The sequence below is a fragment of the Lepisosteus platostomus genome, chromosome 13 (genome assembly GCF_059453375.1).
Source record: "Lepisosteus platostomus isolate fLepPlt1 chromosome 13, fLepPlt1.hap1, whole genome shotgun sequence".
NCBI classification, from domain to species: domain Eukaryota; kingdom Metazoa; phylum Chordata; class Actinopteri; order Semionotiformes; family Lepisosteidae; genus Lepisosteus; species Lepisosteus platostomus.
Genome location: NC_142623.1, coordinates 27,153,680 through 27,168,382, shown reverse-complemented (window position 1 = coordinate 27,168,382; position 14,703 = coordinate 27,153,680). Strand labels below are relative to the sequence as shown.

General features: G+C 33.5%; 2 long non-coding RNA genes across 2 annotated transcripts; one reads left to right on the top strand and one right to left on the bottom strand.

Moving 5' to 3' along the window:
• Window positions 1–1,956: 1,956 nt before the first annotated feature.
• Window positions 1,957–5,045, bottom strand: LOC148650281 (uncharacterized). Its single transcript, XR_015926070.1, has 2 exons — window positions 4,945–5,045; window positions 1,957–2,688 (listed from the first exon to the last, which is right to left on the bottom strand). It is a non-coding gene; the product is annotated as an uncharacterized LOC148650281 (long non-coding RNA).
• On the top strand, window positions 4,313–6,254 carry LOC148650280 (uncharacterized). The gene is made up of 2 exons (XR_015926069.1): window positions 4,313–4,912; window positions 5,764–6,254. It is a non-coding gene; the product is annotated as an uncharacterized LOC148650280 (long non-coding RNA).
• Window positions 6,255–14,703: the final 8,449 nt, after the last annotated feature.

Below are 14,703 nucleotides of genomic sequence, written 5' to 3'. Positions count from 1 at the left end.
CCTTCACACCTCTTCTTCTCGACTTCCATCATTATCATCATCATCATCATCATATTCTCTTAATTCTTAGTATTGCTATCACCGGATTTATCAAGTTTCATTTTTCTTTTATCAGAATTATTTTTATTCATAATCTGTTAAAATATGTAAAACACCACCTCTATTGTCTCAGAAGAACTGCGTTACACGAATATTTTTTTACTTTTTCGTTAAATGCAACATGTTTTGACAAAATAGCAGGGATGTGGTAAGCATAGTATATCTGGAAGAAAGCCAAACCCCTGACTTCCTTTAATATACTACATCTCATGCAACTAACAATATTCTTATCACTGAGTGCCAAGACCCACTTTTACTATATTTAAAGAAAACTGGATGATAACATTCAGAAGTGGATAAAGAACTCATCACATGAATAACAAGGGAAAAAGAAAACAAAAGGAAAGGTAAGTCACGTCTTTTCACGATCCTCACGCTGTAACGTGAAAAAAAAACTAAAGGTACTGTATTGAACTCAATGTGTCACAAGATGGCGCTGGAAGCAGATTAATGCTCTTGGAAGCAATACGTTCTTGTTTTTCCTTTACATTTACTAGCGCGTGAAATTAGTTTATAAATATTAGTCTTTCTTTCAATATTATATTACAATGATCAGATTAGTTATCAAATCAATCAATTTGTCGATTTACGTTGAGCTCGTTTTAATTGCACAGATCCGAAGGATATTTACACAGACAAGCTTGAATTTTATCTGGTTTACAGAACATTTGTAACGGCTTTCTTTCTACATTACTTACAAATACTTTTGGAAACATGGCTTCTTGTTTGTGCTTCTTGCTAGTTATCATAAAAGTACATTTTAAAAAGAATCAAAACACAAGTGAGAGGATTAGCACTTAAGACATTAATAGAGAATTAGGTTTCCTTTATTTTCCACATTTTTAATTCGAAAGTTCGCTAGATTTAATACTAGAAAATGTGTGCTCTAATTGATAAACACATTGCTCTTAGAGCGTGTTTTGCAAAGCATGAAGTACTTAGAAATACATTAAGTTTACGCAAAACGTTGAAACAAGAAACAATTTTTTGATTTGTCTGTTCTGACACAGATTTGTGTTAATAAGATTATCATTGCATTATTGTCTTTAACACATTTAATTACTACTGAAGCACAAGTGTATGTTCTTTTCCATTGTATAACTTTTGTGTTACTGAAAAAACACGAGTGAATCCAGTTGCGAGCTCTAGATTCTTGATTAGAAAATGCAGAACAATTATTGCACTTTTAAAAAAATGTAAATTTTAATAGATGTATTAATTGCCTATGACTAATGTAATAATTTTATAAATATGATTACTGCGTGATTAAAGTATTTCATTATAAGGTCTTAATATATCCTGTCAGGCCAATGAAAACTAGGCAAACATCAAGGCATACCATATCAAAGTCAGAAACAATGATCATCAAATGAGCACACATTTTAAGATATTGGCTGCAGAATGAGAAATCATACAATAAAACAGAAGCAACAGGTGGACAGATAAATTATACATTTGTATTCATGTTATAAAACATAATAAAGGATTGTTTTTCATAAAATTCTATGCTTTGAAATTTCTTTAAAGGATTAAACTGTAATGTAGTATTATAGATATTTGATTTTTATGCTATATAAAATATATTTGTTAAATTATATTTTTGTCTTACTAATACGATTACTGTATTATTTTAGTTGTTCTTATATTCTTAGAATTTTTTAATATTGCATTATTTTTGGGAATATGTTATGCTACAAAATAACATGTGGAAATACTGTTTTCTACAATTAGATGTTCCTATCACCAGTAATAGTTTGCTGTCCTATTTTAAACATAGTAACGAATAGAACATTTTCTTAATGAAGTGCTGACCAGCAGATTCCATTAAAATCTGGTTAAAATTTAATTCACACAGTGTTTAAATATGCAAGTTATTTATTGTACAAAATGTTGATTTAATAAACAATAAGTATATGGATCATAAAAAATTAACTTACCCTGAACAATATCACATTAGTGGTAAAATTATAATTAATAAAAAATGTTTTAAGGATATGGCCTCTTTTTATTTTCTTTCAGAATTTGATGTCTTCAATCATTTACAGTCAATTATCACTCTTTTTGGGTAAAAAAAGTGCATTATAAATAAGTAGGACTGTATCTTTACAGTTACATGGTGGAAATTATTATTTTATTCTTTGGTTTTATCTCAAGCAAAGATAAAAGTCTAATTAAACATTTTCACATTTACTGATATGTAATTTTGTTTTCCTCTAAAATAATCATAAAGTAAATTTATGGTGAACTAGGAACAGATGTCTCTAAATGCTAGTTTGAGCTGCTGATTTTGTTGGATGTTGTAGTTTTATGTACAGTATGTTTAGCAGTATCAGTGAAACATAATAGTTATAGCTTTCCTTATATGTTTTATTCTTTATTTCATAAAAATGTATACATTCTTTAATTCAACTTGCTTAATTCTTTTATTTTAAGCAGAAGCATTACCACCTTGTAACTCAATCTTGTCAAGTCTCAGAAGCTAAGCAAGGCTGCGTCTGGTCCGTACTAGAATGGGAGACCTCCAAGGAAATCAGGTCGCTACTGCTCTTGGTTTTGGTGGACCAGTAGGTGGTGTTCCTCCTTCTTGACCTGAATTTCCAAACAAATGGACCAATATGGTAACAGGGGACACTGTGCCATAGAAGGTGCTATCATTCAGATGAGACATTCAGATTAAGTCCTGACTTCTTGTTCATTTACTTCCAATTGGCAGTTCAATTAGTTTAGTTTAAACTGGTATACCCCATAGGGGGGTTAAACTGTGGTATACCGCTTAGGGGTACTAAACTTGGTGTACTGGTTAAATGTCACCCTGGGTTTACACAACCTAGCCTTCTTAAATTTACCAAAATAAATTGTTAGTGAAACGATTTCGCCCTTCTCCACCTGATCTGCTCTGTAGTGGTGATGCTGTCTTATTATGACTGCCATCTGACACCTGGATGGGAGTTGTACTTCAGTGGTGGATGACTTGGGGACAGTATATGAAGTCAATTAAGTATCTGGAATCCTTTAGGATAAAAAAGCATTATATAAAAGCAACCTATTGTTATTATAATTTATTAAAGACTCCAAATTATTTACAAACCCGAAATGTTTCATAAGTCTCAACACTGGCTGTGTGTGAGGACTCTCCTACACTCACTACTTCCCTTTAAAATGACTGGACATTTGCTTTTAAGTTGCAGGCACTGGAAAAAGCAAACTGCATTTAATGATTGTATTGCAATCCTTGTTTTGAAGAAGAGGAAAACTGCAATTGAAAACAAGGCATTAACCTAAGACTGGGGGAAACCAAGAAAACTATTTTTATACCATTATATTTCAGTCCTTTTAACTGGAAGAATTTCTTTTTAGGAAGTCAAGAGAGTTAAAAAATGTATTTAGGGGAGTTCAGGTCTTTAAAGAACACAATACTATTATATTGATGTCATTGGGTAAATAACAGTTTATTTGTAATCTCTACATGTCCCTTTGCAGATATCACTGATTTTATTCTAAGATCCTCTTCAAGTAATATTTGGATGCTCCTTTCATCTCCAAGCTTCAAAGACCTCCAACATTTACTTCAAACAACCATCATGAAATGTCAATCAAGTTCCAAAAGAAAACCAACTAAATAAAATGCTAATCAACTGAAGCAGAATATACAAAGTAAATAAAGAAATTATAAGCAGATGCTGTAATTTGTAACATGTGGATAAATAAAACACCAAGCCATCATTTAATCTCAGGGGTTCAAATGAGGTCCAAACCCCACCCATCCACCAGTTTTCATTTCAGTGACATCACTTTAAACTCTTGTGTTGACTTTCTGCCCTTGTGCTTCAACGTGTATTGACCTGCTCTTGTTTAATAACTGGAAGAAATGGGGCTAAGGTTGATTCAAAACCCACCTTTTTTTGAAGCGCAAAAACTTTTACGAGAGTTTCCACCTGACATTCATTGTGTCAGAGACGTTGTGGTAAAGTGAGTGGGCTTTGGGCTTTTATCTTAAAAACTGCCTGCTTCATGTCTTTTTATCCAGCAAATGTGACCATCTACAGTAACTGACAAGACCTTCTGAATCTTCCAGTAATCATTCACCTATCTCATAACCACGTTTTTAGTTTCAGGTAAACCTAAAAGAAAACATCTGTCAGTGATTGAATAGATCCTGGTTTTGCATGATCGCACTGATCAGCTATTATTAAGGCACCAAACAGAGCAAGTGGAATTTCTGCTGTTGCCAGCAGAGGAGCACTGTGAAACAAAGCACGTTTTGTAAAACAAGTGCAGCCTACCTGCACTGTGAATGAGTGAAACAATACGAAACAGATAATGCAGAAAGATAGAAACTGATAGTTTTGACTTAGACGGCATTAGTTAGTTGAAATTACAGCCATGATTTATATCTTCTAAAACTGAACACAAACAGTGATTCCGCTGTGTAAAGTTTGGACTTCAAAGTGCAGGATGGAGGGGTAACTCCCTCTAACACATAATGCATGGAGTTATTTTTTCTATTGCTATCATTCGGAAAAACAATGACAAAAAAACTTTTATGGAGCCTCCCTAACTGTTTGCCTCCTAAATATCTATACATACATTTAAAAAAAAAAACTTCTCCTAGACTCCCCTTCTCTTTCAACAACACAGACTCTCCTCTACCTTCATTGAAACACACCGGAAATGATGTAACACATGAGAGAAAACAATCTCTAAATGTTTTGAAGGGTTTTGGTTTTCTTCTCCGGTTCGTCTCACCTTAAACATCACAGAACTTGTTGACATTATAGGAAAAAAAAGAAGCTTGTTTCCTGTCTGAACTTTAGTAAGTACTGGAAGGTATGAGTAATGTCAAACCTTGGTCTTTAGCGACGGCCTGTGGTCAAGGGTTTCTCACATTATTTGTGCAGCTTCAGCTTTGAATCATTCTTGCTATGGCTTCTTTTTTTCAGAGAGTGTGAGATCCTTATCAGAATGGAGAGGTTGTTATGAAATCTAGATTATGAGGAGGGTAAGAAAATGGGGAGGGGAGAGGGAGATCAAAATGATAGGTGCGTTTTTGACACGATTCTCGGCGCGTGCAGTTAGTGTGGTAAGATGCCTGTGAGATACATGTCGTAATGCCTATTACCTCTTCAGCTCCTTCATGGGATATTTATATCGACTGACAAACTGTCATTTTTACAAGTGTTTTAAAAAAAAACAATTTGCTACCTGGACATGTTCAACTTCCGAAATCACTTAGATGTCTGCATTCTGCCATTCTCAGTTTGGTTTTTCAGATAGCCTTTCACAGATTTTTAAGTTTTAGAACTTAAAGAAACTTATTATAGTTAGAATTAGTTTACAGAATAATTATAGGAATCTTTATTTTGCAAATATATTAATAAAACTTTACTCTGGCAATACATAGTAGTGCATGGTAGTACAATGACTGCAACAATGATGCAGTTACTCTTAGAGAGCATAATGAAAAGTCTATTATATGCTGGTATTTAGCATTAACTTTTTCTTTTACTAATAATATATTTCTAATATATAAACTTATGTCAAGCCATTATAACCCAGGGTATCTGAATCTCTAAATCACAAATACAAAGTTAGATTAATTGTGATGTATGTATAATCACACTTAGAAAGGGTAAAGCTCTTTTTTTTTCTTTTTTTTTCTCCTAGGCTGCAATGAGATAATATTGATGCAAGACATGAAATCTGCCATCATGTGTTTTGTCTGCAATATTGTACCTGTCAGCAGTGTAGCTTTTTTACATGATAAATGCCCTTCCAGACCTGAGTAGGATTTCTTCCAACTCTTTATACTGTATATATCTATAAAATTAGAATTGTCTACAACTTTAAAATATGCTAAAACTAACATTTAAAGTTCAATCAGGTCCAGAATGTTCAAGAAGAATAAAAACTAAAACAAATTGTAACATATAAACCTATATACCATAGGTTTCTTGGATTATAATATTTTGCAACATAGTGATTGATTGAATATGTGTGCTTCATGTATGTTTTGTCACAGAGAAACACTACAACAAATTCCTTACCTAGTGTTCTTGGAAAGCTGTAATAATACTTTGAATACTTTGAATCCTTCTGGTAGCTTTTTCTTTTGCTATTCTGTATGATGCTCCACATAAATCTTTTGAAAAATGGAATAGATTTTGACACTGTTTCTTGATTGATCTATATGAAACACACTTTCGTTCTGTTTTATTTATTAGATTTATTTAATGTAAAAAGTCAAATTTTTGACAAGCGCAGTTCTATTCTTGAAAGTCTCAGATTGAAAAGTTAGATGCTTAAATTCCATTGCTTCCTGAAAGGATTAAGTATTTACATGTTTTAAATTTAGGATATCAAATACTTATTTTTATATAAAGATTTTAATGATTAATAAATAAAACATTTTTTACTGCAGTAGAACTACTGAGACATGTTTATAAAAGAAATGGTATGAGCAATGTCAGCAAATCATTTCTGATTTTAGAAATGGTTATCTGAATTTAGGTATTAAATGTTAAAATATTCTGCATTAAGTTTTTATTTTTGTAAAAGTAAAGGGCTTCTGGTTATCTTTGCATAGTGAGGGTAAAATCTTTTGCAATTAGTATAAGCATTAAAAGCATCAAACATCTGTTTATAATCCATTATTATGCAAATGTTACAACACATCTCACACATAAAAGAAATAGCATTATCTTCTTAATTGGTCACAGAGTTCAATATTAGTTACCATTTCTTGACTTTTATTTATTTAATTCAGTATAATATTCAATATCTATTCAATTCAGTATAAAGATAAAAATCTTCAAGTGCTGAAATTCCAGTATTATAATATGTAGTAAACATTTTTACTTATACTATTTTGTGTGAAAAATAGTATTATGTACAACCAATCAGTGCAAATTACATGTTAATTGAGTATTTAATATTTGTTTTACCAGGACCGGCACCTGTAACAATAACAAAAATGGTGTTCATTAAATATTTTGGTCATTATTGACCCAAATGTTTTTATTATTTTATTTTATTACTTTTTAATTTATTTTTGAAATAATTAATATTATATTTAAATAATTTTAGTAAAGTAAAACAAATTTAGTAAATAGATATTCCAAACATTTTTATTAAATAAATTCATCATTTCAAATTAATGCTGATTTGTGTCAACATTGTCTTCCTCTTTAAAATCTATTTAAGTTACAGCATGTCAATCTTATCCTTGTATAATTTCATAAATCAATAAGTCATTAGCAGGCACAATTACTGGATGAAACAAGACTATTTGATTGCAATGTTGTTCCTCAAGCAAGAAGTACAATTGTAACATTCACGTTTTTTTAATTTTATTTTTTTTATTGAGTCAAAGGTGTATAAGAATGTCAACAGAATAATAGTCTTCTGTTATTCAGTCTCATACTGTACATTCAGTCTCGAATTAGAAGAGGTGAATGCTATTTATTTCATTTTGTGGAATGTTTCTTAACTTAGTATAAGCAAAAAAACATTTGAATAACTTGTACTTTGTCAGGGGAAGCACATTTCTGTCGTTTTGTGATCTATTAGCTTGAATTCTGTTTAAAATTAAATCACATATTATATTTCCAAAAATTAAGAATTAGTAGAATGTAATGGGGCACCATTATAATGCAGTGTTGTGCTGGCACTACTGAGGAAACCCAAAATGAAGATCAGCCCTTTCAGATTGTCATTCCAATTCCTCCTCAAGTGAGTGTTGAATATATAAACCTCTAATCAACAGCTTCTCTTTTTTGTAGCTCCAAGCAACTATACTTCAAAGAGGAATTGAAACTATGGTGTTTTTAAGCCTCCATGGGATAACACACCTTATAAAGAGTGCTATGAAGGAGAGGAAAAATGTATAGTGCTTAATTTACATTGCAAAGGGGTGATGGGAACAACATTACAATCCTGTACCTGCATGATTTTCTTAGTTGGATATGTACGAATATGTACTCTTGATCAGCATTAAGGCAGCTTACATTACTCCCAGGTCTCCGATGGAACCAGAGGAGCATACAGTTCAGTCTCATACTGTACATTCAGTCTCGAATCTCATAACCTCAATTAAAGAAAATCCCACCACAAGAATGAAATAGTTTCAGGGTCTAAATATTTCAAAACCTTTTCAGAATGCTTGCCACTTGCCACCCTCTCTGCTCACCAGGAACCAGCATATTATCTTATGAATGTTCCTAATATATTGGTCAGTGATTTGCAATATGTGCATGTTAACGCTGAGCCAAAATTAAACACAGTATTGAACATAAGAATTCTGAGAAATTTATGCTGACCATTAAAAAAGCCAGTACCAAGCACCAACATAGCCCTAAATCTATCAACTAAACATTCCATTAAGCTTTGGAAAATTGTAAGAACATTATTCTGTATCCTGCTTTGAAGATATTTAGATGTTAGCGTGCCAGAGGAATTCTGTGGAATGGCTCCACCATGAGACCAACCTTAGTTTGACTTTTAAGTCTGGAAGTTGAAGCTACTTTAGAATATAACCACTGACATTCTAAAGTTTGTAGATATCGTCTTTTTCAGACAGTACATTTGTAAAATTAGTCTTCTGAATACTCGAATCTCTGTTGTTTAAGACGTGTTAGTGCTGAAAACAATGGAAAAAATGGTTACTTGGATTTAAATGCTGCATGAAGCAGATCACAATAAATTAAGAATTTGACAAAATACTGAGCCAAGATATAAAGTTGCTTGAGCTACAGTTGCATTATTTGAATTAATATTTACTTTACTGACATTAATTTCAAATGCCTTTTAAATCCAACCCTCCAGAGAAAAACTCATATAATGTGGTAGAATTATAAAGGCCTGTGACAAGTTGTGTCAGTTATGCTAGCGGATACATAGTTTAGTTACCATACTGGATTTTTGGCAAAAGATGAGGAATATTGAAAAACATTTTTCTCTTGAATTAAACGCTGCAGAGGCTTAAAAAGTTGGTAGACCATATTATGCCTTGTCCATAAAATTATTTTCATGATAAGGTGGTTTGGCTGCCATTTTGGATTTGTCAAAAAAAACTTTAATAGCACCTTCCCAGAAATCGTGAAGCTGAACAAAGCAAATACTTGGAATATATCACGAAGCTTGCATTATCTACTAAGGTTGTTCACAGTAATTTGCTCCCTTGAGAAACACGGCCTCACGAGCCAATATGAAAGTTTGGGTAATTTATGTATATTGCATTTTATTTGTAGGCCAGACATGAATTTTCCTATAGTTCCAGAACTCACAAAGCCTACCAGTAAATTAAGCCAACTGGTCACTTGATTTAGTCACATGATTTGGCCAAAAACAAAGATTCAAGATTCTTTAACAATTTTCAGACATTTTGTAAAAAGAAAAACGTATTAAATTTTTTTTAGACCAATGAAAATATAAATCCAAAATTTGGTGCATAAAGTTCCCTCCTTTACAAGAATCAGGCTTGTTCAGAAAAGGTAGACTGGTCATATTACCGCCGGAGCGGTGGCTCTGTGGCTAAGGATCGGTGCCTGTAACTGGAAGGTTGCTGGTTCAAATCCTGCGGCTGGCAGAGGAATCCTACTCTATTAGGCCCCTGAGCAAGGCCCTTAACCCTAACTGCTCCAGGGGTGCTGTACAATAGCAGACCCTGCGCTCTGACCCCAAGCTTCTCTCCCTGTCTGTGTGTCTGTGTCTCCATGGAGAAAAGCTGGGGTATGTGAAAAGATGAATTCCTGATGCAAGAAATTGTACAGGGCTAATAAAGAAACATTACATTGTGTTTGAAATCATTCAATATTTTCTCTGAATGCATTTGACATTTGTCAGATGCAAAATCTTCCTATATCTCTTTTCATGAGTGCAAATGAGGTCAAGGTTATTATGGAACATACACAAAAGCAATATATGCTTTATCAAAATTTTGATTTTCAGGACCTTTGACCCCTCTTAAAGTTGAAGGGGAAATCTGGTATAACTCTTCAGGGTTCCAGAGAGGATTATGGTTAAGGGCTACATTGGCTTGGCCACTAATGATTGCTGCTTGCAACTATGTATATTAGGCATCCACAAAATTAAGTTTCTAGAGGAAACCTATTGCTTATTTAGTTTTTTTTATTTTAAAAAAAGTGTAAAATATCTACTATCTAATATCTACTATATCTGCTATATCTACTATTTTATAAATCTCATGAAGCCTCATAAGATGTTTCATAGTGAATAGCTGGATAGGTCACATGGTTTGGCTTGTTATCATATAGGATTGTTCACAAGCTTTTGCAGTTTAAAAAAGGTCTTCATGAAACCAATAGAAATACAGGTCTTGCTACACATTGTCAGGTCACATAAAAGATTTAAATTTGCTCAGACTAGATGGAGTGGTCACATGGCTTAGTAAGTATATTGAATTGGAACAAAATTTGGTGTACAAAGACTACTTATAATAAATAAATAATCACAGAGGACTAGTGTTCAGAGAAGATTAAAGTACATATCTGAATTATAGCAGCCATAAAAGACCTTTGGCTTGTCCTTCTGGTAAACTGAATAATTAGTGTAGAAAAAAATAATGTCACGGATGTCGGAAGGAATGAACCGTGGAATGGGAGGAGAGCGAAAAAGACCCTATGCGTAGCGGAGAGACGGCGGTTAGCCCGTTAGTTCAGGAAATGCTGTATAGAAACCAATGCCCTCAGGCAGCAGACGTGGGGTGACCTGGATGATAGGTGGGTGTCTCAGGACATCTGAACGTCGATGCTGAGCAAAGGAGAATGAGTGACCTGGAAATATATAGCCCCAGACAGAGAGACACTGGAAGGACAGCAAAGCCCAGGAATCTAGGGACAGGAGAGAGTAGTAGCACCCTCTGGCTGCAGAGGGTGTGAAAAGTAATAAGTGCAGATAGATTCATGGTAGTGATGGAACACAAATAGAACCTTGTCTATGCTTTGTGTGCTCTTGTAGAAAATACCTTTCCCATGATTTCTGATCACTCTAAAGGTCAAACGCAATATCTTCTCATAACTCTTTGCAGAGTGCACAATGGGTCACACACAGAGTTATTGTGGAACTCATATAGAGAACCATATGTGTTCAATTAAAAAATGCACTTACAGACAACCTTTGACCTCTCATGAAGGTCAAATGAAAAACAGCATCATAAGGTTTTTTAAATAAACAGCTATGTTTACTTTTTATCACATCTAGGAACTCATATAATATCAATCCAATATTGTTGCTCAGTGATTTTTGACCATTCCTTAATGTTAAGAGCTACTTAGAGACTGCTGATATGATCATGGTTAATCTAGAATATATGGAGTAAACCTTATATACACTTATAAAAATGTGCTTGTACATGAAAAGGGATTTGTAAGCTTTGTCAATGACAATCACTGCTTGTAGTTATATTGCTTAAGTTTTTGTTTGTTTTTTCTAAATGAAACACTGAGGTACACTACTGAATAGTAGAGATTTATTTGATAAATTTAAAATGTTATACTGTATACAGTATATATGAATCAGGTGATGTCCATAAAATTAATAAAACTCTCATGATCAGATAACATGAAAATGGCAGCAGCAAGCTCCCAAGATATACTTTGTTACAACAGTATTTCCCCAATACCTTCAAAAGTTCTTTTTTTAGTAAGAACATAAGACTAAGTATGAAACATAATTCAGCTCACATCTTCAAAATGAGTCATTGGCAGTTCAAGATATCACATTTATTTATAACCTTATTCAAGAAAATCAAATTATGAACACTAAAAAAGTGTTCTAGATTTTCTAATTATGATAATGCCAGTTTTGTATGCATAATCTCTGGAATTTTCAAACATCTAAAGAGCCCAGGTGCAGATAATGTCTTTGTAGTTCATGCATTTCATCCAGTGGGCTAACATTAGTGCACCCAAGTGACGTACAATTTCCTGTTCCACATGTTTATTCATGTGTTCTCGTGAGGTATGACTGAAGTAAATAAAATGTTGCATAGCAACAATCCACTTCTCAGTGGCTGTCATGAAAGAGATAACTGTGACATTGTTCGCTGCTGTGATTGTCTTTCTGGGTACTGTTGCTGTCACAGCTGTATGTGTGTATATATGACTATACTATTAGATGCACATGGATCTAAAAATCCCCTCTTGGATGTGTTTCAAAATGTGAGAAAGGCCATTGTTTTGTAACTAATAAATAGGTACAAAATCTATGAATAAAAGATTTCATACATTTTGCAGAAAGATTATCCCAAGACCTTAAAAATATATGTTCTGCATGAATGGTGACAATAAATACCTGTTCATAGGCTGGTTTACATCCTGTCTATGGAATTAAAAGGTGACTGTGTAACAGGCAGAAAATAAAGTAACCTGTATACCTATATTTCATTTTAAAAAATCAAAACTGAAAGCTACCCAAAGTATCAGCAACATTTTAAAGCGTAAAATCAGATGAAATGACCTCATATGTGAAAAAGAAACAATAAATTCAAAAATCCCTTTTTACTTTTCATGTATCAGTAAATTCACAGAGAAATTTCTCGTGCCTTTTTGAATGGGCCACCATTGAATATTTTAAATGGCAACAATTGGAATTAATCTTTGGTTGATTGTACATATTCTTCTTTTAGGTCATCACAAGTTCATGATAAGTTTAGTTTCATCTTTTCAATCCCTCTCTCAGATGGTGAAAGATACGAAACAGATTGTAATAAAATTATGGGGAATTGAATGTGAAAAATATTCACCTTTTTTCTGGTATTATTAAATATTTAAAACACCGTTTAACAGTTTTGTTATGCTGAACATCAAATAAATCTTATAACTAAAACAAATTTACAAAATTATTATAAGGAAGAAGTCCAAATCTTTTTTAGTGTCAGGTATACTTTAGTGACCAGACAAGACACAGGTAAATTTATTATTGTAATTAACATTTGTCAGGGTTGATCAAAGAGTGGTCTATTGTGAAAATCACAGGCTAGTAGTGTGTGCACCCACCAGTGACAGCAGTACAAGGCATGTGTCTGTGATGCCTGCTGTGCTCCAAGCTGCAGATGCTATCTTGTGTGTTTCTCGCCCATTCTTCTCAAAGAGGCTAGACAAGCATGTGCCTCCAAGCTCTGGATGACATATCACAATTACAATTGTTAAATTCTAATCTTGCAAGAAAGCCATTGTTACATCCATTGTGCTGCATTGTCAGGTCAGGATGAGCCCAGGAAGAGCAAAGAGTCAAGACTGTCAGACATGATCAATGGAGTACAGTGCAGTCAAATTGCCATCACTGGCAAAGTGGAGCATTGTGGTAACTAGTCACAAATCCCCAAACCATCACAGTTGGATGTCCCTATCAATTAGTCGGGTGTACCCAGCGATTATCATTCATTAGCATGTTCACGACACCTCACTGATGTCCATTGGGATGATCTACACAGAAGTTTGTTTTTTCACTAAAGATGTTTTTCCATTGCTAGGGTGTTCACATCCTGAGTTGATTTAGTCGTCAAAATGCCAGTGATACAAAGATGTTTTTTTAAAACATAGCACATTGGTTCCTTTCTCTGTTCCTCTTTTTTTATTTTCACCAGGCTTGACGTTCAACAGCCTGGTAATGGTATCAAATCACAATTTAAATTGTGCCAAATCAATTTTCACAACAGCCTTAGTACAACATGGGAACTCATGAATGATCAATCAGCATAATACTATCATTTGGTTATCTAGACCAAAAGTACCCAAATCTGTCCCTGGATTATTGTATTTTAACAGGTTTTCTAATTCCTTTTAAATAATCAGTACATTAAGAACCGAGAAAAAGATTTAATTTGTGTGGTAACTGTTTTGTGTGGTCCTAACACATTCTGATTTCTAAGGGCCCTACACAGCGTAGTCACCAGTGTACATTAACTATCAAAATACGATACAATATTACCCTATTGCCTGATTTTTCAGAAATTTGTCTTGCGTCAAAGCAGCTATGTTTTACACACAGAAACTTAGAAAGTATACAAACAGTACAAGTAAACATTACATTACAAAGAAATATAATATAACATTACATAAGTTACAATAACTCTGTCTGACATCATTGAAAACTGATGATTTCCAGAACTAGCTGGACAATGGTTCACCAGGAACCAGAGATGGAGACCCTGATCAAACATGTGGTGTTGATAATCCACAGTTTTGAGGTCATTTTTCCCTCTGTCTAAAGATGAATTTCATATCTGTTGAGCAGGAGTGAAGGTTCCTGAGCTTTGTGTATGATTTAAATGCAAGCAATGAAACACCATTTATGATTAAGTTTGATTCCTTTCCTTGCATGAGTAACAAACCAGAAAATATGCCGGCCTGATTCTTGCTCTTTAAGTGGAAAGTCTTTGTTTTTCTTTTAAACACGATTAAAAACATCAGAAAAAAACATTGTTGTTTATGTGCCCTGCGCCACATGAAAAACATGTGATTGCTCAACATAGTTATCAACTGGAAACTTTCAAATGCCATGTAGGCAACAGAGTGGCAGGCACTTACAATTTCAAAAAAAGAGTTACATCCTGTTAATCATTCAAAGAGGCAATGTTGTTTGACA